We start from the raw sequence: 12,014 nt of genomic DNA on the forward strand, positions 1-12,014 counted from the left end.
TGTAAAGATTTTGTACGGTATCTGATGGACATGTGTCCCATTTGGGAGACCACCTCAGGGAAGATATAGATGCCTTTCAATGAACTTACACCTGAAGCAGAACAATAATGAATGCCAACTATAATTCTGTATATGTGTGTGTATGTGTGTGTGTGTGTGTGTGTGTGTAGGTAGGTATATACTTACAAGAAGCGGAATACAGCATTAGGAATATAGACAGTGGAAATGTAATGGCTCAGTGCCGTTTCAGAGGGATAGTGGATGGGGGGAGGGGTTCCACACAGTGTGAGGTTATAAATGATAAAGTGTGAGTATTACTTTGTCTTGTTCACCTGAAACTAATAAATAAATAAATAAATAAATAAATAAAAATAAAAAATAAAAAAATAAAAAAATAAAAATGTGAATAATAAAAAAAAAAAGTAAAGGGATGGAAAATGATATTTCACACAAAGGGAAATAAAAGAGAAGCTGGGGTAGCAATACTTATATCACACAAAATAGACTTTAAAATGAATATTATAATAAGAGTCAAAGAAGAACAATACATAATGATAAAGGGATCAATGCCACAAGAAAACAGAAGCCTAGTACACATCCATGTATGCAACACAGGAGCACCTAAATATATGAAATAAATATTGACAGACAGAAAGAGAGAGATTGACAGTAACACAATCATAGTAGGGGAATTTAACACCCTATTGACACCAATAGACAGATCTTTGAGACAGAAAATCAGCAAGGAAATAGTGGCCTTAAAGGAGACAACAGATCAGATGGATTTAATAGATATTCATAGAGCCTTCACACAAAAGCAGCCTAATATACATTCTTTACAAGTGTTCATGGAACATTTTTCCAAGATATACCACATGTTAGGCAACAAAACAAGTCTCAATAAATTTCAGGTTTAAATCATATGACGTTTCTACTCTTACCACAGTGGTGTGAAAGTAGAAATCAATTACAAAAAAAAAATGAATTGGAAGAATCAACATAGTTAAAATGGCCATACTACCCAAAGCAATATGCAGATTTAATGCAATCCCCATGATTAACCCAATGGGATTTTTTAAAGAAATAGAACAAAAACTCATCAGATTTGTATAGAACCACAAAAGACCATGAATAGCCAAAGAAATCTTAAAAAAAAAATTGCTGGAGGTATCACATTCCCTGAATTCAGCTTGTACTACAGGGCAACAATAATCAAAACAGTATGGAATTGGCAGAAAAAGAGACACACAGAACAATGGAATAGAATTGACAACACAGAAATAATCCCACATAAAAATGGACAGATAATTTTCGACAAAGAAGCCAAAACTATACAATGGAGAAAAGACAGCCTCTTCAATAAATGGTGCTGGGAGAACTGGAAAGCCAAATGCAAAAGAATGAAAATAGACTGCTGTCACATGTACCAAAATTACCTCAAAATGGATCAAAGACCTAAACATAACACCTGAAACAATAAAATGCTTAGTAGAATACATAGGTACTAAACTTATGGAACTTGGGTTCAAAGAGCATTTTATGAATTTGACCCCAAAGGCAAGGGAAGTAAAAGCTAAAATAAATGAATGGGACTATATGAAACTAAAAAGCTTCTGCACAGCAAAATAGAGGTAACCAACAGAATGTCAGATTTCTGGAAACAGTGCCTCTGATAAGGAACTAATATCCAAAACATACAAGGAACTCATACAACTCAACAACAATAAAAAATTAAACAATCCAATTAAAAAATGGGCAGAGGACCTAAAGAAACATTTCTCAAAGGAACACATACAAATGGAGATGTCATCAAAATGACGGCGTGAGGTGAGCCTCTGTAAAGATCCCCTGGAATTTACAACTAATCGAACAACAATAACTCCAAAAAGGACTCCCTGCACAGCAGACAGGCAAGGCGAACAGGCCCACTAGCGAATTCACCTAAAGGTGGGAGAATCGCAGGAGCGGGGGAGGAGGGAAGGGAGAAGTGTGGAGGCGGAGCCGCGCAGGCGCAAGATGCAGACCTAGCTCAGTGCTCCGAGCTCCCTGCATCCTGGAACTACCGCAGCTGAGGGAGAGGGAAGAACTCGGACTGGTAGGGCTCTGCTTATGGCCCATGGCTGAGGGGGCAGCATATAACACGGCTGAACCCAACGCTCACGCAGAGACCTCAGAGCAAAGACTGAGGGAAGAAGGCTGAAAACGGTGGTTTAAGCACTCACTGCCGAGCAGAGAATGGAAGCCTTAGGCACTGAGAATAGTCGCCCCCTCCTTATCCTCCCAGAACTCGACCTGCCCCCACCTGCTAGGTGCTAGCAGCGGAACAGTAGCAGTATCAGAACAAAAGAACAGAAAATTTGCTGTTCTGAGAACTGTGGACCACAGACACAGATTCACAGCCCAACTAGTTCCGGGAAAGGGGAGGGAGCTGTGGAAGCAGGACCAGCTGTGGTGGTGGTCGCTGCCATTGCTCTGAGCCACTTCTCACAACTCACCCCGCCCCTGGCCCCACGTATCTGGGTGGATCCCTGCAGGAGTAAACAGAACTGCTGAAACATACAGGCTCTGAATCTGGTGCAGAAAGAGCTTTGGAACTTCAAAAGCTCTCCGCATCCCCACAGGGACATGGCGCCCTTTAACCCAGGCGAACTGTTAACAGAGGAGAAGCCCGTTTCCCAGGGAATCCCCCCATTGAGTAAGAAGCTGGAATAGTGCAGAGAAAACATAGCACTACTGTGTGAGAGAGGGGAAAAAAAGTCTGCAGTCAGAGAGAACATAAATCATTCTACGAACAAATATTGGAAAACAAGAGAAAGACGTCTTCCTATCAACCTGTTGCAGAAACCACTCCTGTAGATGTCTAGGAAAAGAAATAATAAATCAGTAATTGCCATGAATAACCAAGGCAACAAGACAGCTCAGAAAGAAAGTAAAAAGTCTGCAGAAAAGCAACTTAAAGATATGGAAATATGTGACTTAAATGACAGAGAATTCAAGATTGCAGTTCTGAAATAACTCAACGACTTGCAAGAAAACACAGAAAGGCAATTTAATGAACTCAGAAACGCAATCAAAGAACAACATGAGCATTTTACGAAAGAGATTGAGATTTTGAAAAAGAACCAAATGGAATTTCTGGAGATTATGAACTCAATAGAAGAAATGAAGAATGAAATAACCAGCTTAGGTAGTAGACTTGACCAGATGGGGAAAGAATCAGTGTGTGGGGACAAAGCCCCAAAAAGCAGTTTCCAGGCTCTCGGCCTCACATAGAAAGGTGCTGGCTCGGGTAGTAAATGGCCATTAACTGTGATTAGATGGCCATCAGCTGTGGCTAGTTGGCCGTCAGCTGTAACCCGTAAGCCATTGGCCCCTAACATAACTGCTGTGGCTACACTAGCAGAGAGAGAGTGGGTGCTAGCAAGAAGATGGTGGCTGGCAAGTGCGGACTGCTGTTAGGACGGCGGGTTGCAGATTATGTAGATCCTGCTTCGTGTGTCTCCAGCCCAGCAGCCAGCGAGAATATATTCGTTGACTCCCCTACTTATGGCTCCGTGGGTGTTCCTTTTTGGCCTCACTGTGTCCTGTGTTCTTATGTGGGGAGCGGGAGCTGACACCCCGCCGGATGCCCCGCACGACAAATGGCACAGCGAGCATGCAACCCTGCATGACACATGGCATAGTCGGCAGGATACGGTGCTGGCCAAAACTCTCCAAAGGGCAGTGCAGCAGTTTGCGTGTATGAAAGCTCAGTCTGAGGAAGACCAGGAGGAGCAGCTGCTGGAGAACTTGATCCCCGTGGAGGGGTGGAAAGATGTGGACGGTTCCCCAACCAGCAGTGGCCGGAGAAAGTGAAGGTTGTTGCTGCCCTGTGGGCTGGGAACTGCTTGCTGAGGCAGCCCGGATGCGGGACTTGTCCCAGGAGGAAACGCTTGCTGAGTCCTCCATGGGTAATGAGAGTGAGGTCAAGGTCATCCCTCACCCCCAGGACAGCCCTGGTGAATGACTATGGACTATGGGGAATTGCCTTCTATCCGTGATTTAATGGACGCTTGACTCTTTGGGAACATAGCACCATGTAGTGGGACTGGCAGATGTTTTTTTTGTGTCTTGACTGGCCGCCATTGATAATATGTAAGCACCTTGATGTGAGCCTCTGTTGTTCTAGCACAGTACTCGGAGAGGCCCAGAGAGAGAGTGGCAGTGCCCTGAAAGGCCCTGGCTGTGTCCAAAAAGTCTGGCTGTGCCCAAGAGAGTGGCAGTGCCCTGAGAGCCCTGGCTGAATCCAGGAAGTCTGGCTGTGTCCAGAGAGAGTGGCAGTGCCCTGAGAGACCCTGGCTGTGTCCAGGAAGTCTGGCTGTGCCCAGAGAGAGTGGCAGTGCCCTGAGAGCCCTGGCTGAGTCTAGGAAGTCTGGCTGTGACCAGAGAGAGTGGCAATATTCTGAGAGGCCCTGGCTTTGTCCAGGAAGTCTGGCTGTGCCCAGAGAGAGTGGCAGTGCCCTGAGAGCCCTGGTTGTGTCCAGGAAGTCTGGCTGAGCCTAGAGAGAGTGGCAGTGCCCTGAGAGCCCTGGCTGAGTCCAGGAAGTCTGGCTGTGTCCAGAGAGAGTGGCAGTGTCCTGAGAGGCCCTGGCTGTTCCCGGGGAGACAGGTGGTACTCTAAGAAGCTCAAGAAGTCTGGCTGTGCCCAGAAGTACTGGGGTGGTGCCCTGAGAAACCCTGGCTGTGCCTGGGTAGACAGGTGGTACCCTAAGAAGCCCAGGAAGTCTGGCTGTGCCTAGAAGCACTGGTGGTGCCCTGAGAAACCCTGTCTATGCCCGAGAGATTGGTGGTACCCTAAGAAGCCCAGGAAGTCTGGCTATGCACAGAGGTACTGGTGGTGCCCTGAGAAACCCTGGCTGTGCTCAGAGAACCTGGCTGTGTCCGGGATATTGCATTAACCTCCAGGCTCCTCGCACAAGGCCCCTTGTGGAAGACGCTTGTCATGTAGATTGTGAGGCGAGACCCTGTTGGGGTGGAATGTGGAGACAAAGCCCCAAAAAGCAGTTTCCAGGCTCTCGGCCTCACATAGAAAGGTGCTGGCTCGGGTAGTAAATGGCCATTAACTGTGATCAGATGGCCATCAGCTGTGACTAGTTGGCCGTCAGCTGTAACCCGTAAGCCATTGGCCACTAACATAACTGCTGTGGCTACGCTAGCAGAGAGAGAGTGGGGGCTAGCAAGAAGATGGTGGCTGGCAAGCGCGGACTGCTGTTAGGACGGTGGGTTACAGATTATGTAGATCCTGCTTCCTGTGTCTCCAGCCCAGCCGCCAGCGAGAATATATCGGTTTGACTCCCCTACTTATGGCTCCGTGGGTGTTCCTTTTTGGCCTCACCATGTCCTGAATTCTTATGTAGGGAGTGGGAGCTGAGACCCCACCGGATGCCCCGCACAACACAGTGACATCGAAAATAGAAACCTGGAAATTACACGGGTGGAAGAAGAAAGAGACTTGACACTTAAAAGAAATGAAAGCACTCTACAAGAACTTGTTGACTGTGTCAGAAAGAACAATATAAGAATAATGGTCATACCAGAAGGAGAGAAAAGAAAGAGAGAAGAGAATATATTCAAACAAATTGTTGATGAGAACTTCCGAAACTTGTGGACAGACCTGGATCCTTGAATCCAAGAAGCAAATAGAACACCTAATTACCTCAATCCCAACAGGCCTTCTCCATGGCACATTGTATTGAAGCTGTCTAAAATCAACACCAAAGAAAGAATCCTGAAGGCAGCCAGGGAAAGGAAGACGGTGACCAACAAAGGAAAGCCCATTAGATTATCATCAGATTTTTCAGGAGAAACTGTACAAGCCAGGAGGGAGAAGAACCAAATATTCAAACTATTGAAAGAGAAATTATGAGCCAAAATATATCCAGCAAAGATATTCTTTAGATATGAAGGAGGACCTTTCAAGACATACAGAAGCTGAGAGAATTTCCCAATACATGACCTGCACTACAAGAAATACTACAGGAGGCTATTCGACCACCATCAACAGGGACAATTTGTGGCAACATTAAAAAGGCGTAGAGTAAAAGCCTCAACCAGAATATGGGAATGGAGAAAGTAAGTATGCTGAATAAAATGGAATACTCTATATATCAAACTTTCTTTTACATAACCTTAAAGGTAACCACTCAAAAAAAAATCCAGAACTGAAATACATACTGTAATAACAGAAGAAACAGAGGGAAACATCATAGAATACCACGAAACAGAAATAACAGACAACAACAAAAAGGCAAAGAAACAATGGAGACACAGCCTTACGAGAAAACTGAAGATAGAATGACAGGAAATGCTCACGTATCAATAATCACCCTAAAAGTAAATGGACTGAACTCACCAATAAAAAGGCACAGAGTAGCAGATTAGATCAAAAAACTAAACCCAACCATATGCTGCCTCCAAGAGACACATCTCAGCTACAAGGACAAGCATAGACTCAAAGTGAAAGGGTGGAAATTGACACTCCAAGCAAATGGTACCCAGAGAAAAGCAGGTGTAGCCATAATGATATCAGATGAAACAGACTTCAGGGTGAAAAAGATAACAAGAGACAAAGATGGACATTTCATCATGGTAAGGGAACCATACCACAAGAAGACGAAACAGTCATCAATATTTATGCCCCCAATCAGGGAGCACCAAAATATACCAAGCAACTACTAACAGAACTGAAGGGAGGAATTGACCGAAACACAATTATATTATGGGACTTAAATACATCAATGACAGCTATCGATCGATCATCCAAACAGAAAATAAATAACGAAATAGCAGCCCTAAATGACACGTTATATGAAATGGACATCATTGACATATATAGAGCACTTCATCCTAAAACGTCAGACTAACGTCAGTTCTTTTCGAGTGTACATGGAACATTCTCAAGGATAGACCATATATTGGGACATAAAATCAGCCTCAGCAAATTTAAGAAGATTGAAATCATACCAAGCATATTCTCTGATCACAAGGGTTTGAAATTGGATATGAACTGCAAAAAGAAAGCAGGAAAAAACACAAATACATGGAGATTAAACAACATACTTTTTTTTTAAAATTAATTTTATTGGGGTGACAATTGTTAGTAAATTTACATAGATTTCAGGTGTACAATTCTGTATTACATCGTCTATAAATCCCATTGCGTGTTCGCCACCCAGAGTCAGTTCTCCTTCCATCACCATATATTTGATCCCCTTTACCCTCATCACCCACCCCCCACCCCCTTACCCTCTGGTAACCACTAAATTATTGTCTGTGTCTATGAGTTTTTGTTTCTCATTTGTTTGTCTTGTTCTTTTTGGTTTATATACCACATATCAGTGAAATCATAGGGTTCTCTGCTTTTTCTGTCTGACTTATTTCACTTAGCATCATTCTCTCGAGATCCATCCATGTTGTCACAAATGCTCCTATATCATCTTGCCTTAACGCCGAATAGTATTCCATTGTGTATATGTACCACAACTTCTTTATCCATTCATCTATCGAAGGACATTTTGGTTGTTTCCATGTCTTGGCCACCGTAAACAAAGCTGCAATGAACATTGTAGTACACGTGTCTCTATAGAGAAATGCTTTTATATTTTTGGGGTAGATACTCAGGAGAGCGATTGCTGGGTCATATGGTAATTCTATTCGTAATTTCTTGAGGAACCTCCACACTGCCTTCCATAGCGGCTGCACCATTCTGCATTCCCACCAAGAGTGTATGAGAGTTCCTTTTTCTCCACAGCCTCTCCAACACTTTTAAACAACATACTTTTAAAGAACGACTGGGTCAAAGAAGAAATTAGAGGAGAGATCAAAGATACATAGAAACAAATGACAATGGAAATACATCCTACCAAAATATTTGGGATGCAGCGAAAGCAGTTTTGAGAGGAAATTTATATCATTACAGGCCTATCTCAAGAAACAAGAAAAATCCCAAATAAATAACCTCATGTTACACCTTAAAGAACTAGAAACAGAAGAACAAGTGAAACCTAAGGTCAGCAGAAGAAAGGAAATAACAAAAATCAGAGCAGAACTAAATGAAATAGAGAACAAAAAGACAATAGAAAAAATTAGTCTGACAAAGAGCTGGTTCTTTGAAAAGATTAAGAAAATCAACAAACCCTTGGTTAGACTCACTAAGATAAGAAGAGAGAAGACACTAGTTAATAAAATTAAAATGAAAAAGGGGAAATTATCACGGACACCACAGAAATACAAAGGATCATGCAAGAATACTATGAAGGACTATATGCCACCAAATTCAATAACCTAGAAGAAATGGACAAGTTCGTAGAAACATATAGCCTTCCAAGGCTGAAACATGAAGAACTGGAAAATCTAAAGAGACCGATCACCAGTAATGAAATTGAATCAGTCATCCAAAACCTTCCCAAATGAAAAAGTCGGGGACCAGATGGCTTCACTATTGAGTTCTACAAAACCTTCAAACAGGATCTAATACCAATCCTGCTCAAACTCTTCCAAAAAATTGAAGAAGAGTCAGTACTCCCTAACTCATTTTATGAAGCCAACATTACCCTGATACCAAAACCTGGTAAGGACAACACAAAAAAGAAAACTACAGACCTATATCTCTGATAAATACTGATGCAAAAATCCTAAAGAAAATTTAGCAAATCAAAAACTACAATGCATTAAAAAGATTATTCATCATGACCAAGTGGTGTTCAACCCCGGGGCACAAGGATGGTTCAAACATTCGGAAATCCATCAACGTGATACATCACATAAACAAGATAAAGGACAAAAATCATATGATTATATCAATTGATGCAGAAAAAGCATTTGACAAGATACAACATCCATTTATGATTAAAACATTCAATAAAATAGGTATAGAAGGAAAATACCTTAACATAATAAAGGCCATAGATGACAAGCCCTCAGCTAATCTCATAATTAATGGTGAAAAACTGAAGCCCTTTGCTCTACGTTCAAGAACAGGACAGGGCTGTCCCCTATCACCTCTCCTGTTCAGCATAGTGTTGTTAGTCCTTGCCAGAGCCATCAAGCAACAGAAAGAAAAAAAAGGCATCCAAATTGGGAATGAAGAAGTTAAAATATCACTCTTTGCAGATGACATCATGCTATATATAGAAAACCCTAAAGACTCCACCAAAAAGCTGTTAGAAACAATCAACAAATACAGTAAAGCTGCTGGCTACAAAATCAACATACAAAAGTCCATTGCATTCCTACATACTAACAATGAAATCTCAGAAAAAGAAATAAAAAAAACAATTCCTTTTGCAATTGCAGCAAAAAGAATAAAATACCTAGGAATAAACTTAACCAAGGATGTGAAGGATTTATATGCTGAAAACTGTAAGACATTTTTAAAAGAAATTGAAGAAGACACAAAGAAATGGAAAGACATTCCATGCTAATGCATTGGAAGAATTAACATTGTTAAAATGGCCATATTACCCAAAGCAATATACAGATTTAATGCAATCCCCATCAAAATCCCAATGGCACTGTTTAATGAAATAGAACAAAAAATCCTCAGATTTGTTTGGAACCACAAAATACCCCGAATAGCCAAAGCAATCTTAAGAAAAAAGAACAATGCTGGAGGTATCACACTGCTTGACTTTAGCGTGTACTACAGGACTACAATAATCAAAACAGCATGGTATTGGCAGAAAAATAGACACATAGACCAATGGAATAGAATTGAGAACCCAGAAATAAAACCACATAAATATGGACAGATAGATTTGACAAAGAAGTTAAAAACATACAATGGAGGAAAGACAGCCTCTTCAATAAATGGTGCTGAGAATTGGATAGCAACGTGCAAAAGAATAAAACTGGACTGTTATCTGTCACCATGTACCAAAATTAATTCAAAATGTATCAAAGACTTAAGCTTAAGACCTGACACTACAAACTGCATAGAAGAAAACATAGGGACTATACTTATGGACCTTGGGTTCAAAGAGCATTTTATGAATTTGACTCCAAAACAAGAGAAGTAAAAGCTAAAATAAACAAATCGGACTATATGAAACTTAAAAGTTTCAGCACAGCAAAAGAAACCATCGACAAAATAAAGAGGCAACCGACTGAATGGGAGAAGATTTTTGCAAACAGTTCCTCCGATAAGGGTCTACTATCCAAAATATACAAGGAACTCATGAAACTCAACAACAACAAAACAAACAAACCAATTGAAAAATTGGCAGTGGACCTGAAGAGACATTTCTCCAAAGAGGACTTACAAATGGCAAATAGACATATAAAAAAATGCTCAACATCACTAATCATGAGAGAAATGCAAATGAAAACCACAATGAGATATCACCTCACCCCAGTCAGAATGGCTATCATCAACAAGACAAATAGTAACAACTGTTGGAGAGGCTGTGGAGAAAAAGGAACCCTCATGCACTGTTAGTGGGAATGCAGACTGGTGCAGCCGCTATGGAAGACAGTGTGGAGGTTCCTCAAAAAATTACAAATAGAATTACCATATCACCCAGCAATCCCTCTCCTGGGTATCTACCCAAAGAATTTGAAATCATTTATACATAAAGACACGTGTGCTCAAATGTTCATTGCAGCTTTGTTTATGATGGCCAAGACATGGAAACAACCAAAATGTCCTTCGATAGATGAATGGATAAAGAAGATGTGGTATATATACACAATGCAATACTATTTGGCGGTAAGAAAAGATGACATAGGAACATTTGTGACAACGTGGATGGATCTTGAGAGTATAATGCTAAGCGAAATAAGTCAGACAGAAAAAGCAGAGAACCCTATGATTTCACTGATACGTGGTATTTAAACCAAAAAACAACAAAAGAACAAGAGAAACAAATGAGAAACAAAAACTCATAGACACAGACAATAGTTTAGTGGTTACCAGAGGGTAATGGGGGTGGGGAAAGGGAGATGAGAGTAAGGGGGAATCAAATATATGGTGATGGAAGGGGAACTGACTCTGGGTGGTGAACACACAATGGGATTTATAGATGATGTAATACAGAATTGTACACCTGAAATTATGTAATTTCATTAACAATTGTCACCCCAATAAATTAAGAAAAAAAGTTCCCCATTGGATTTTGAAGGCCGCTCCATATATTCCACCACATTTGGTATGATTAGAGGTGTTAATATCATAGTGGCTGCATAATTTTTCAAGACAGTGACTTAGTATGTCTGGCAGTGGTGACAGTGAGCGTGCTTAGCCTAGGTATGGTCCTCACATCCGTCTTGACATCTGTGATTACCTGCATTCTCTTTACTTGATCAAACAGAAACTAGGAATTGGGAAACTTTTGTCATTTTATATTTCAAGCATTTGAGTCTATCTAAGAAAGATTTAAAATGAAATTGCTTTCTAACAGCCAGAGAAATTCAGAAATTTGACAGAATCAAAGAACATATATCCACGTCACCATATAGAAAAAGAAACATCAAGTGGAGTGTTTCATCATTATTTTAGTTGTAATCAAATCTTAAATTTTGAATAAAGATGATATGTCATTATAAATAATGCATAAAATAGAATGTCTTTGTATTTATGTATTACATACCTGACAACTATTGAACAAATAAACTGGCACTGGAAATGATTTTTATGCATCTGATTTGAAGTTACTATTTGTATAAGAGTAAACAATGGTTTAGTAGTGAAAAGATTCTCCAAGATTCACACATATCATATTAAAGCATTTACAAGAACCCATCTCACAGCCTCAGCACATTTCTCATACACTGGTAATTGTGCCACATGCTTTGTGTATTTGTTAAAAGCAGAGAAGAGTCTGAAAATTATTATCTGTTGATTAATGTACACATACTCAAAAGTAAGAATAGGTTCAGATTTTATTCAGTATAGCTTTGACCCAATTTATTTTTGTAACTGATAGAATATATGTCAGGCAGTCAGGGATTTGGTGACTGAACTACCATTCAAAAAACTT

This window comes from Rhinolophus hipposideros (genome assembly GCF_964194185.1).
Source record: "Rhinolophus hipposideros genome assembly, chromosome: X".
In the NCBI taxonomy this organism is placed as follows: domain Eukaryota; kingdom Metazoa; phylum Chordata; class Mammalia; order Chiroptera; family Rhinolophidae; genus Rhinolophus; species Rhinolophus hipposideros.